Here is a 14,246-nt window from a genome sequence, read left to right as displayed (position 1 = left end):
ATGGGCTCAGAGGGCCCAGCGTGGACCGGACGAGCCTAGAAAATCAGTGCCTGGACGTCTCCCCCCATTACCTGTCCTGCTCAGTCCGGACAGCAGACTCGTACAGCTTATACAGATGTGAGCGCCTATAACATCACCTACAGGGGGTCTTTCTTTAGGATGTTAAGAGGAGACTAGAAGGAGGAGTTGAAAATAGCAGCCCCCACGCTAGGAAAGGAGAACTAAACACGGTGAAGTTCAACCCAGTGATGGGAAATCTCTAAATAGCAAAGCTTGGCACTCAGCTACATCCAAGACTAGATGTTTTTTTTTGTTATGAAACTGGTGAAAGTCTTCAGTCAAATGGGGCAAAGGTAATTATTTATTTTCCTCCGGGTTCTACTGATCCTATTCTATATTCCCTGCTGTCTTTGTCCCACACCAGAAAGTGCTCAACACCAGCATTGAGCAATTGGTCTGTAATTGCTCAGATTTCAATCAGAACAGAGCCAGTATTGCATTCAGAGGTTCTTTATGTCACATGCCTTATGCTAGAGACATGCTTTCAGCTGTTACTCACTCCTGGGCTTGCTTTCCCGCATGACTGGTCTCTCCTCACCCCTCTGTCTTGACTACTTCCTTTTTATTTTGCCCTTGGGAGCTTGGTGTTCATTCCCTAGGGGAGTAACAAGGAGCTAAGGAATACTGAATAGAGAATAAAGAAAGTATTCCTCTTCCCTTTTTCCAGAAACTGATGAATTCCCAATTGTAATCAAATTGTGTTACCCCCACTGGCCTGACATTTGCCATATATGGCCTGACATAAATCCCTGCATGATTTATTAAAATGTTTTACTCTCTTCTGTACTTGTGGGGTTTCACCATTTTCTTTGCTACCCTCGAGTGATAGATAAAGGCAGAAGTGTGCATGGACATCCTGCTGAGCAGACTGTAGAGGTCTGAGGGGCCCTGGTAAACAATCACACACACCTAAAGAGGAGCGTGCAGTTTTTTACTCTGGTTCTTGAGAATCGTCAGTTCCACTTCTTTTTCTCTGAAATTATCATAAAGCCATTCACTTAATAACCTGTTCCAGAATTCTGTGGAGACAGATACTAAGCACACTGATGTATGGTTTTTGGAACTCCTGCGACTCTTGCTCATCTTGCCAGCCACATCCTGAATACACTCAGAAGCACTGAGTTCAGCATTTCTCTGCACCATCCATCTGTTCCCTGAGGCTTGTGTCCATGCAGAGGGTTGGTGCTCTATCACCATCTTCTTGCCTCTTCTAAAAATGAAAAGTGAAAGTGAAACTCACTCAGTCCTCTTTGCAACCCCATGGACTATACAGTCCGTGGAATTCTCCAGGCCAGAATACTGGAGGGGGTAGGCTTTCCCTTCTCCAGGGGATCTTCCCAACCCAGGTCTTCCACATTGCAGGTGGATTCTTTACCAACTGAACCACAAGGGAAGCCCAAGAATACTGGAGTGGATAGCCTATCCCTTCTCCAGCAGATCTTCCAGACTCAGGAACCAAACTGGGGTCTCTGCATTGCAGGCAGATTCTTTATCAACTGAGCTATCAGGGAAGCCCTCTTGCCTCTCTTATGAAATCTACATCCTGAAACTTCATATTAATCTTAGAAGTTACCTTTTAACTCTATGCTAGAAAATGTTGGGGAGAAATGAGATGACCTTAAACTCTATGAAAAACATATAATGCAAAAGTTACATGTAATGGTCTGTATAGTCAAAGTTATGGTTTTCCCAATGGTCACATGCTGTTGTGAAAGCTTAAACAAAGAAGAATGCAGAATGCCAGAGAATTGATGCCTTCAAAATGTGGTGCTGGAAAAGACTTCTGAAAGTCCCTTGGACAGCAAGGAGATCAAACCAGTCAATCTTAAGGGAAATCAACCCTGAATACTTGTTGGAAGGACTGGTGATGAAGCTCCAGTATTTTGGTCATCTGATGTGAACAGACGACTCATTGGAAAAGTCCCTGATGCTGGGAAAGACTGAGGGCAGAAGGAGAAGAGGGCACCAGAGGATGAGATGGCTGGATGGCATCACTGATGCAATGGACATGAACTTGTACAAATTTCAGGAGGTGGTGAGGGACAGGGAAGCCTGGCGTGCTGCAGTCCATGGGGTAGTAAAGAGTTGGACACAACTGAGCCACTGAACAACAACAACAACAGTGGGAAAGTTATTTGATCCACTTATGTTAAATCTAATACTCTAACATTGTATTTTAGAGCATAGAGTCCTTCTCTAAATCTGTTTTACTTAATGTTCTTTTAGAACATTATTTTGTCAAACTATCAAGTTCCACCACTTCTCCTCACCCTTAAAGTCTCACCTGGATTTTACCTCTGCTGTAATTTTTTCTCAGGATCTTCTTAAGACCGTTACTAGCAAGTGTAAATGCATACACTCAAAGCCCATCAAAACAACGCTTAAACTACCTGGACCTTTGTCTTCCTTACAAGTCAGAGAAGTCCAGTAGCAGCAACAACTCTTCTGGGTGTTCAAGTTGTCAGGGACCTGGGTCCCTGCAGCATCTCCAGCTGCTCCTTTTACTATTTGGATTTGGTTTCACAGCCCCTGATGCAGGTTCACACTTGTATTACAATCAGCAGAAAGGAGCCATGGGCAACCTGTCCTTTTCCTGGGGCTTTCTAGGAGCCTCAGGTAATATAGTAACTTCTCCTCACATCACATGGCCACACAGCTGCGAAGAGGTTTGGGACACATAACCCTTTGACCAGATAATACTGTAACCATTTAAAAATCTAGATTTTATTTAAGAAAGAAAAGGAAAGGGAATTCCTGGCAGGCAACCAGCTGTCTTTGCTATATTGTTGTTCCTAAAGTCACCTTATCCTTGTCAAATGAAGTAAAGTGAAAGTCGCCCAGTCGTGTCCGACTCTTTGCGACCCCATGGACTATAGAGTCCATGGAATTCTCCAGGCCCTCATTGCAGGCAGACTCTTTACCATCTGAGCCACCAGGGAAGCCCCTCTTGAGTGCATTTTTTTTTTTTTTTTTTGTAGTCTTATTCTCCTTTCCATAAGACATGCAGCTTCAAGGATGCATCTTAGCTCATCATTGGATGTGTCATTCTCAGCTTTTCTCACAGCCCCTCATGGGAGTCAGGAATGTTAAGGGTGAGTGACAGTCCCTTGATATTTATATTAAGATTCTCATGATGGACTGTATGTGATGGGTAAGCTCCTGTTTGGATTTGGTAAACACTGGAGAGCAAGTCATTAGAGAAGAGCAACTTTAACTCTCACCTCGGGGTTCTCCTGTGTCGCTAGGGAACTCCAGACCTTCCCTATGTAGAAACACAGAAACATGGAAACCTATGCTGGCGTTTCTTCTGTCGCATGAAGTTGCCATGTGGGAAGCACAGCGCACATATGAATGTTTCCTCAGCTCACTTCAGCTGTTCTGTCTCTGACACTCAGCGTTTCTCCCTTTCCTTCCTCATTGAGTTAGAGGTCACAGTTCCTGAGTTCTCATGTCCCTCAACTCTGGGGCTGACATCTAGTTCACAGGTTCAGGACCTCCATGGCTGAATTTTCACACAGTGTCCCTGCAGTGCAAGTCTTTCTGCTGTATTGCAGACTGAGGACCCCTCTTCTGTTGACAGTCCCCAGAGACATCTAAAATTAACTAAGCTGCCAATTAAACTCTCCAGACCCTCACTCATCACTCTACTTTACGACCTTCTTCAGGTGTCATCTATCCAGTGACTGCCACCACCATCCATGTGGCTGAAGAATCTAGATGTAAGGAAGCATCTCTGCACCTTCATTTTCCTCCCAACCCTAAGTTCTGTTGATCTTACTCCCTTAAATCCAATCACTCTTCTCTGTCTTTGCAGCCACGTGACAGTCACCTTTCACTTACTCTGCCACTTCCTAATGTGTTTTTCACATCTACCCCTACCTAGCTTGTCTCTATGTCATGTCCAGAGTAATGCCTTCAAAAGACAAATCAGAAGACAATCACTCTCATGTTTAAAATACTCCAAAGCTTTCCCCATTTTCTCTTGGGTTTAAAGACACAGTTCCACAGCATCACTTACCACACTCCATTTAGTGGCAGCTCAAAAAAAAGTGAATGCTTATGTATTCTTCAGCACATGTCCTCCTCTGGATATTTCATTCTGGTTTACCCTTGACCACAGAAACTTTGCACACACTGCTCTCTCTGTCTTCGGCCTCCACCCAAGTCACAGGAACCAGCTCTTCAGCGTCACATCACTGCTCCATCATCACTACGAACATGCTCTTGGAGTCTGCAACAAGGTCGAATCCTGCTTTTCTTTGCTCTCAGGGCACTGATACTAGCCTTTCCCTTTTTCATGAAGCTTGTTTTAGGAATTCCTTTTCAACAGCAGTCTCCAACATGAGACTGCAAGCTCCCCAAGGTCTGGCACCATATTTGTTTTCTCCATTGTGTCATCAGTCCTCAGAACAGCTCCCAGCTCATAGTGGGCATTCAATACCTGCTTGTTGGATGCATGGACTGCTCTAGTAAATCCTTCATAATGATGAGAACACACTCTGTAAGACCTATGCTGCTTTTGGCTGATATGCAGTTTAAGGCAATCTCCAAGCCAGTGGGCAGCACTGGGAGTGGAGGTTTAGATGGGGCTGGGTGTCTACCTGTGGTTCATACTTGTCCACAGGAGTCTGATGGTAAACACAGCTGACTCTAAGCCAGATTGAGATGATTTTGGTCTCCTTCTGTGCCCCTTTTCTGCCTCTCTTTCTGTCCCTTTTGCTTCCTGTTCTCAGATTCCTTGCTTTCTGTTAAAACTGGAATGCACCTGACACCAGACACTTCACTTATCTTCATCACCAATCTCTGCTTTCTGTGCCATTTTTGCCCATTGGTATTGATCCTGTACCTCCTCAATTTCAGGCCCTGTTTTCAGGATCTGTCTTCTGTTAAAACAAGTATGGTTCTGAGTGGGGTCATGTCATCCTTCCTTGCCCTCCCCTTTCCTAAGTTTTGTTCTAGATGGGAGCCGGGCCCTTCATGGGCCAGAGCTACTGGACACTCATTCCGGGGGCGTGTGAATGATGAGAAGTGAAAGTGATAGTTGCTGCATCGTGTCCAGCTTTTTGTGACCCCCATGGACTGTAACCCACCAGGCTTTTCTCTGTCCATGGAATTCTCCAGGCAAGAATACTGGGTGATGAAAAGGATGGGTCCCCTATTACAGACTCCTCCAGGACTCTGCCTTTTGAAGCAGCTGAGGATGGTTGGTGCAGGATTTTCCCTACAAGAACATTTGGCCACGTGGGAGCATGAAATTCAGTGCATACCTTGTGTGTGTGGGAGCCATCACCCAGGAAGGGGGGTCACTGTGAGAGCCACAGGCCCTGCCGTGGCCTCTGCTCTGATCCCAGGGGGAGTTCCCAGCCAGGCTCCCTCCAGCTGCAACCTTCGGGCTGCTCCAGCCCAGTCCTCTCTGTCTTTCTCCAGCCTCCAGATTCCTCTCTTCAGCTCCTCTCCTGTCCTTTCTCATTCTTTCACCCACAGCTCCCACATCCATGCTCTATGTTTTTTTCCCACTTCTGATGTAATTTTATTTTCTATTTCTTCCTATAAATTTGCCTCTTAGCTTTTATTAAACTCATATGTACACATTTCTCCAAAGAAGACATACATATGGCCAACAGGCACATGAAAAATGCTTCATATTGCTAATTATTAGAGAAGTGCAAATCAAAGCAGCAATGAGATATTATCTCACACTGGTCAGTTTGGCCAACATCAAAACGGCTATAAACAATAAATTTTGGAGAAGGTGTGGAGAGAAGGAAACCTTCCTACACTGTTGGTGGGAATGTAAATTGGGGTATCCACTATGGAGAACAGCACAGATGTTCATTGAAAAACTACAAATAGAATTACCATATGATTCAGCAATCCCCCTCCCAGACATATGTCCAGAAAAAAATATAATTCAAAAAAATACATGTACTCCATGCTCAATAGTGGAATTATTTACAGTAGGCAAGACATGGAAACAACCTAAGTGTCCATTGATTGATGGATAAAGAAGATGTGGTATATATATGTGTGTGTATATGTATGTGTGTGTGTGTGTGTGTATATACAATGAATGCTGTATACAGTGGAATACAATGGACTACAAATGAAGCTTAGGTTTTATATATTTTATAGATGTATAATATATACATATATATGCACAGTGGAATACTACTAAGCCATAAAAGGAATGGAATAGCATCATCTGCAGCAGCATGCATAGACCTAGGGATTATTATACTAAGTGAAGTAAGCCATACAGAGAAAGACACATATCATATGATATCACTTATATGTGGAATCTAAAACATGATACATGAATGGATGTATCAGATATAACAGATGAATGGATAAAGAAGATGTGGTACATACATACAATTATTCAGCCATAAAAAGGAATGAAATTGGGTCATATGTAGTCATGTGGGTCTGTCATACAGAGTGAAGTAAGTCAAAAAGAGAACAACAAATATTGTATATTAACATGTATGTATAGAATCTAGAAAATTAGTGCTGTTTGCAGGGCAGGAATAGAGACACAGATGTGGAGAATGGACTTGTGGGCACAGTGGGGGAAGGAAAGAGAAGGCTGAATCGAGGGAGTAGATTTGATGTGTGTACACTACCATGTGCAAGACAGCTAGTAAGAGGCTGCTCGGTAGCACAGGGAGCTTAGCTCAGTGCTCTGTGATGACCCAGAGCGAGACCTGAGAGGGAGGGGATGTATGTGTACTTACAGCTGATCCACACTGTGGTACAGCAGAAACTAGCACAACATTGTAAAACGATGTTTCTGCAATTAAAAAACTTTAAAAAAATTAAAAGTGATACAAACAACTTATTTATAAACAGAAATAGACTCACAGACATAGAAAATAAACTGATGGTTACCAAGAGGAAAGGCTAAATTGGAACACATGTATAGCTGTGGCAGATTCATTTTGATATTTGGCAAAACTAATACAATTATGTAAAGTTTAAAAATAAAATAAAATTTAAAAAAATAAAAAATAAATAAATTAAAAAAAAAGGAGTTTAGGATTAACAGAAACACACTACTGTATATTAGATAAACAACTAGGACCTACTGTGATGCATAGACTCAATATCTTGTAATAATCTATAAAGGAAAACAATCTAATATATATACAAATCATTTTGTTGCTTATCTGAAACTAGCACATTAGAAATCATCTATGTTTCAATAAGCACTTTTTAAAAAGTCATACCGACACACACTCAAATGCCAAACGGTTCTGTAATCTTCTTGTGAGAACCTGTAGACTCTTCCCTGTATACCTCACTCTTCTGCTCCCCATTCAAGCACTATGTGTGAGCACTTCCTGCAAGCCATGTAACACTCCAGGTGCTCTGGATACATCAGTCATAGAGGTCAGTTATTCAGCTGTGTCTGATTCTTTGCAACCCTGTGAGCTATAGCCCACCAGGCTCCTCTGTCCATCGAATTTCCCAGGTGAGAATACTAGAGGAGGTTGTCATTTCCTCCTCCAGGGGATCTTCCCGAGGCAGAGTTTGAACTTTCTCCAGATACATTAGTATGCAAGAGTTGAACCCCCCTGCCAGCATGGGACTTCTATTCTTTCAGACAGGGAAGGCACAGATGAAAAATAATACCAGTGGCAAGCAAGCAAATTATATAGGATGTGCCGTGGTGGGCAGAGCTGTGGGGGAGAAAACAGCAAGCAGAGGGGACTCTGAGTATGGGGGGGGGGAGGTGAGGCTAGAACTCCAAGACAAGCCTCACTGAGGAAGAGTTGAGGGGGTGAGAGGATCAGTTCAGCTCAGTCGCTCAGTCGTGTCTGACTCTGCGACCCCATGAATTGCAGCACGCCAGGCCTCCCTGTCCATCACCAATTCCCGGAGTTCACTCAGACTCATGCCCATCGAGTTGGTGATGCCATCCAGCCATCTCATCCTCTTCCGTCCCCTTCTCCTCCTGCCCCCAATCCCTCCCAGCATCAGGGGCTTTTTCAGTGAGTGAGTTCTTCCCATCAGGTGGCCAAAGTGAGAGGTTAGCCTGCAGGTAGATATATGGGCGAGGTGTGGCCCATGCAGACCAGACAAGGCAGCAAAACAAATCAGGCAGCAGAGCTGGTGCGAACAAGGGAAACTAGGAAGGCAGTGCAGCTGGAACCAAACCAGCAGAAGGCAGAGGAAGGGATGAGAACAGACATGCGAGGGAGGCGAAACCTCGGAGAGCAGTCCAAGTTGGAACAGCAACTTACAACTTTTGGAGCAGTTTCCTTGGTTATTGAGCAGGTACTGTAAAATAATAATCTGGTTAATTTTGATTTTTAGGTTTTAAATGGCTATTTCTTTACCCTCCATTTTAGATGCCAGAGTTTAACTCTTTCAGGGGCTTCCCCAGTGACTCAGATGGTAAAGAATCTGCCTGCAATGCAGGAAACCAGGGTTCAATCCTTGGGTCAGGAAGATCCCTTAGAGAAGGGAATGGCAACCCACTCCAGTACTCTTGCCTGGAAAATCCCATGGACAGAGGAGCCTGGCAGGCTACAGTCCATGGGGTCACAGAGTCAGACAGGACTAATACTTACACTTTTTTTAACTCACCTACCCATACCCACCACCAACATACATTTCACCCCCTCCCCTTTCCAAATATAGTTATGTTGTAATTTATTTAGATCTATATCAATGACTTCATTATTAAAACCATGAAAGTGCTCTTCACAGTTGAACTATGTGGTACATTTTATCATTTTATTTCTGTGGAGGGTTTGCTACTTCAGTGGTTTCTCTTTGCGTGGTTCCTATACCCTGAGGGTCCCCAAGATCCTTTCAGGATGTCCAAGAGACAAAACTGCTCTAACACCAAGATGTTATTTGCCTTTCCCACTAGGTTGATATTTGTATATTGAAGATGTAAATGCAACAGCAATAAAAATTCTAGTGATTTTTAGCTTAATTCTGTTTTTCTAACCTGCAAGGCATTCTTAGTAGAAAAACAAAACAAAAATAAGTAAAAGCAAAAAGTCCACAAAGCCAAATTCACATGAGAATGGCATTCGTGAATCTGTAAAAATTAACTGTGTTAAATCTTGACCCTCAGCACATGTTCTTTTACTGTTGTGTAGGACAGAATCCCGAAGTACTAACCTGTAACTCACTTGCAACTGCGATATAAACTGAATGATCTACTTGATTTGGAAAGTAACATGTTTACCTGAAAGAATGAATTACAAATAGCTACCCTTGGGCATTTGGGAGACATTTTCTTGAAACTGAACAAAATGAGCCTGCCACTTCAAGGAAACCGACTGACAGTATTTGTTGCCAATGGTAAAATTTTAGTGTTCAAGTGAAAACTAGAATTCTGAAAAACTCAAGTCTGCCACGACAAACTTTATAGCTTCCCCAAACTTAAAGACTGACGGTGATATGAATAAATGTGATTTTTTGATAGTATATAAATGAAGTGTTTTATTTTTTAATAAATTTTATTTTTAAACTTTACAATATTGTATTAGTTTGGCCAAATATTGAAATGAATCCACCACAGGGTACATATGTTCCCCATCCTGAACCCTCCTCACTCCTCCCTCCTCCCTCCCCATACCATCCCTCTGGGTCGTCCCAGAGCACCAGCCCCAAGCATCCAGTATCGTGCATTGTACCTGGACTGGCAACTCGTTTCATACATGATATTACACATGTTTCAAGGCTATTCTCCAAAATCTTCTCCCCCTCTCCCTCTCCCACAGAGTCCATAAGACTGATCTACACATCAGTGTCTCTTTTGCTGTCTCATACACAGGGTTATTGTTACCATCTTTCTAAATTCAATAGATATGCGTTAGTATACTGTATTGGTGTTTTTCTTTCTGGCTTACTTCACTCTGTATAATAGGTTCCAGTTTGGTCCACCTCATTAGAACTGATTCAAATGTATTCTTTTTAATGGCTAAGTAATACTCCATTATGTATATGTACCACTGCTTTCTTATCCATTCATCTGCTGATGGACATCTAGGTTGCTTCCATGTCCTGGCTATTATAAACAGTGCTGCGATGAACATTGGGGTACACATGTCTCTTTCCCTTCTGGTTTCCTCAGTGTGTATTCCCAGCAGTGGGATTGCTGGATCATAAGGCAGTTCTATTTCCAGTTTTTTAAGGAATCTCCACACTGTTCTCCATAGTGGCTGTACTAGTTTGCATTCCCACCAACAGTGTAAGAGGGTTCCCTTTTCTCCACACCGTCTCCAGCATTTATTGCTTGTTGACTTTTGGATCACAGCCATTCTGACTGGGGTGAAATGGTACCTCAAAGTGGTTTTGATTTGCATTTCTCTGATCATGAGTGATGTTGAGCATCTTTTCATGTGTTTGTTAGCCATCTGTATGTCTTCTTTGGAGAAATGTCTATTTAGTTCTTTAGCCCATTTTTTGATCGAGTCGTTTATTTTTCTGGAATTGAGCTGTAGGAGTTGCTTGTATATTTTTGAGATTAGGTGTTTGTCAGTTGCTTCATTTGCTATTATTTTCTCCCATTCTGAAGGCTGCCTTTTCACCTTGCTAATAGTTTCCTTTGTTGTGTAGAAGCTTTTAAGTTTAATTAGGTCCCATTCATTTATTTTTGCTTTTATTTCCAATATTCTGGGAGGTGGGTCATAGAGGTTCCTGCTGTGATGTATGTCTGAGAGTGTTTTGCCTATGTTCTCCTCTAGGAGTTTTATAGTTTCTGGTCTTACGTTGAGATCTTTAATCCATTTTGAGTTTATTTTTTTTATTTTTATTTTGTGTATGGTGTTAGAAAGTGTTCCAGTTTCATTCTTTTACAAGTGGTTGACCAGTTTTCCCAGCACCACTTGTTAAAGAGATTGTCTTTAATCCATTGTATATTCTTGCCTCCTTTGTCAAAGATAAGGTGTCCATATGTGCGTGGATTTATCTCTGGGCTTTCTATTTTGTTCCATTGATCTATATTTCTGTCTTTGTGCCAGTACCATACTGTCTTGATAACTGTGGCTTTGTAATAGAGCCTGAAGTCAGGCAGGTTGATTCCTCCAGTTCCATTCTTCTTTCTCAAGATAGCTTTGGCTATTCGAGGTTTTTTGTATTTCCATACAAATTGTGAAATAATTTGTTCTAGCTCTGTGAAGAATACCATTGGTAGCTTGATAGGGATTGCATTGAATCTATAAATTGTTTTGGGTAGTATACTTATTTTCACTATATTGATTCTTCCAATCCATGAACATGGTATATTTCTCCATCTATTAGTGTCCTATTTGATTTCTTTCACCAGTGTTTTATAGTTTTCTATATATAGGTCTTTAGTTTCTTTAGGTAGATATATTCCTAAGTATTTTATTCTCTCCATTGCAATGGTGAATGGAATTGTTTCCTTAATTTCTCTTTCTGTTTTCTCATTATTAGTGTATAGGAATGCAAGGGATTTCTGTGTGTTGATTTTATATCCTGCAACTTTACTATAGTCATTGATTAGTTCTAGTAAGTTTCTGGTGAAGTCTTTAGGGTTTTCTATGTAGAGGATCATGTCATCTGCAAACAGTAAGAGTTTTACTTCTTCTTTTCCAATTTGGATTCCTTTTATTTCTTTTTCTGCTCTGATTGCTGTGGCCATAACGTCCAAAACTATGTTGAATAGTAATGGTGAAAGTGGGCACCCTTGTCTTGTTCCTGACTTTAGAGGAAATGCTTTCAATTTTTCTCCATTGAGGATAATGTTTGCTGTGGGTTTGTCATATATAGCTTTTATTATGTTGAGGTATGTTCCTTCTATTCCTGCTTTCTGGAGAATTTTTTTTATCATAAATGGATGTTGAATTTTGTCAAAGGCTTTCTCTGCATCTATTGAGATAATCATATGGTTTTTATTTTTCAATTTGTTAATGTGGTGTATTACATTGATTGATTTGCAGATATTGAAGAATCCTTGCATCCCTGGAATAAAGCCCACTTGGTCCTGGTGTATAATCTTTTTAATGTGTTGTTGGATTCTGATTGCTAGAATTTTGTTAAGGATTTTTGCATCTATGTTCATCAGTGATATTGGCCTGTAGTTTTCTTTTTTTGTGGGATCTTTGTCAGGTTTTGGTATTAGGGTGATGGTGGCCTCATAGAATGAGTTTGGAAGTTTACCTTCCTCTGCAATTTTCTGGAAGAGTTTGAGCAGGATAGGTGTCAGCTCTTCTCTAAATTTTTGGTATAATTCAGCTGTGAAGCTGTCTGGACCTGGGCTTTTGTTTGCTGGAAGATTTTTGATTACAGTTTCAATTTCCGTGCTTGTGAAGGGTCTGTTAAGATTTTCTATTTCTTCCTGGTCCAGTTTTGGAAAGTTGTACTTTTCTAAGAATTTGTCCATTTCTTCCACGTTGTCCATTTTATGGCATATAATTGTTGATAGTAGTCTCTTATGATCCTTTGTATTTCTGTGTTGTCTGTTGTGATCTCTCCATTTTCATTTCTAATTTTGTTGATTTGATTTTTCTCCCTTTGTTTCTTGATGAGTCTGGCTAATGGTTTGTCAATTTTATTTATCCTTTCAAAGAACCAGCTTTTGGCTTTGTTGATTTTTGCTCTGGTCTCTTTTGTTTCTTTTGCATTTATTTCTGCCCTAATTTTTAAGATTTCTTTCCTTCTACTAACCCTGGGGTTCTTCATTTCTTCCTTTTCTAGTTGCTTTAGGTGTAGAGTTAGGTTATTTATTTGACTTTTTTCTTGTTTCTTGAGCTGTGCCTGTATTGCTATGAACTTTCCCCTTAGGACTGCTTTTACAGTGTCCCACAGGTTTTGGGTTGTTGTGTTTTCATTTTTGTTGGTTTCTATGCAAATTTTGATTTCTTTTTTGATTTCTTCTGTGATTCGTTGGTTATTCAGCAGCGTGTTGTTCAGCCTCCATATGTTGGAATTTTTAATAGTTTTTCTCCTGTAATTGAGATCTAATCTTACTGCATTGTGGTCAGAAAAGATTCTTGGAATGATTTGTATTTTTTTGAATTTACCAAGGCTAGATTTATGGCCCAGGATGTGATCTATCCTGGAGAAGGTTCCATGTGCACTTGAGAAAAAGGTGAAATTCATTGTTTTGGGATGAAATGTCCTATAGATATCAACTAGGTCTAACTGGTCTATTGTATCTTTTAAAGTTTGTGTTTCCTTGTTAATTTTCTGTTTAGTTGATCTATCCATAGGTGTGAGTGGGGTATTAAAGTCTCCCACTTTTATTGTGTTATTGTTAATTTCTCCTTTCATACTTGTTAGCATTTGTCTTACATATTGCGGTGCTCCCATGTTGGGTGCATATATATTTATAATTGTTATATCTTCTTCTTGGATTGATCCTTTGATCATTATGTAGTGACCTTCTTTGTCTCTTTTCACAGCCTTTGTTTTAAAGTCTATTTTATCTGATATGAGTATTGCTACTCCTGCTTTCTTTTGGTCCCTATTTGCATGGAAAATCTTTTTCCAGCCCTTCACTTTCAGTCTGTATGTGTCCCCTGTTTTGAGGTGGGTCTCTTGTAGACAACATATGTAGGGGTCTTGTTTTTGTATCCATTCAGCCAGTCTTTGTCTTTTGGTTGGGGCATTCAACCCATTTACGTTTAAGGTAATTACTGATAAGTATGATCCCGTTGCCATTTACTTTATTGTTTTGGGTTCGAGTTTATACACCGTTTTTGTGTTTCCTGTCTAGAGAATATCCTTTAGTATTTGTTGGAGAGCTGGTTTGGTGGTGCAGAATTCTCTCAGCTTTTGCTTGTCTGAAAAGCTTTTGATTTCTCCTTCATACTTGAATGAGATCCTTGCTGGGTACAATAATCTGGGCTGTAGGTTATTTTCTTTCATCATTTTAAGTATGTCTTGCCATTCCCTCCTGGCTTGAAGAGTTTCTATTGAAAGATCAGCTGTTATCCTTATGGGAATTCCCTTGTGTGTTATTTGTTGTTTTTCCCTTGCTGCTTTTAATATTTGTTCTTTGTGTTTGATCTTTGTTAATTTGATTAATATGTGTCTTGGGGTGTTTTGCCTTGGGTTTATCCTGTTTGGGACTCTCTGGGTTTCTTGGACTTGGGTGATTATTTCCTTCCCCGTTTTAGGGAAGTTTTCCACTATTATCTCCTCAAGTATTTTCTCATGGTCTTTCTTTTTGTCTTCTTCTTCTGGGACCCCTATGATTC

Source organism: Bos javanicus, chromosome 9 (assembly GCF_032452875.1).
Source record: "Bos javanicus breed banteng chromosome 9, ARS-OSU_banteng_1.0, whole genome shotgun sequence".
Taxonomy (NCBI): domain Eukaryota; kingdom Metazoa; phylum Chordata; class Mammalia; order Artiodactyla; family Bovidae; genus Bos; species Bos javanicus.
The sequence above is the reverse complement of the archived record's forward strand: the minus strand, read 5'-3'. Positions refer to the sequence as shown.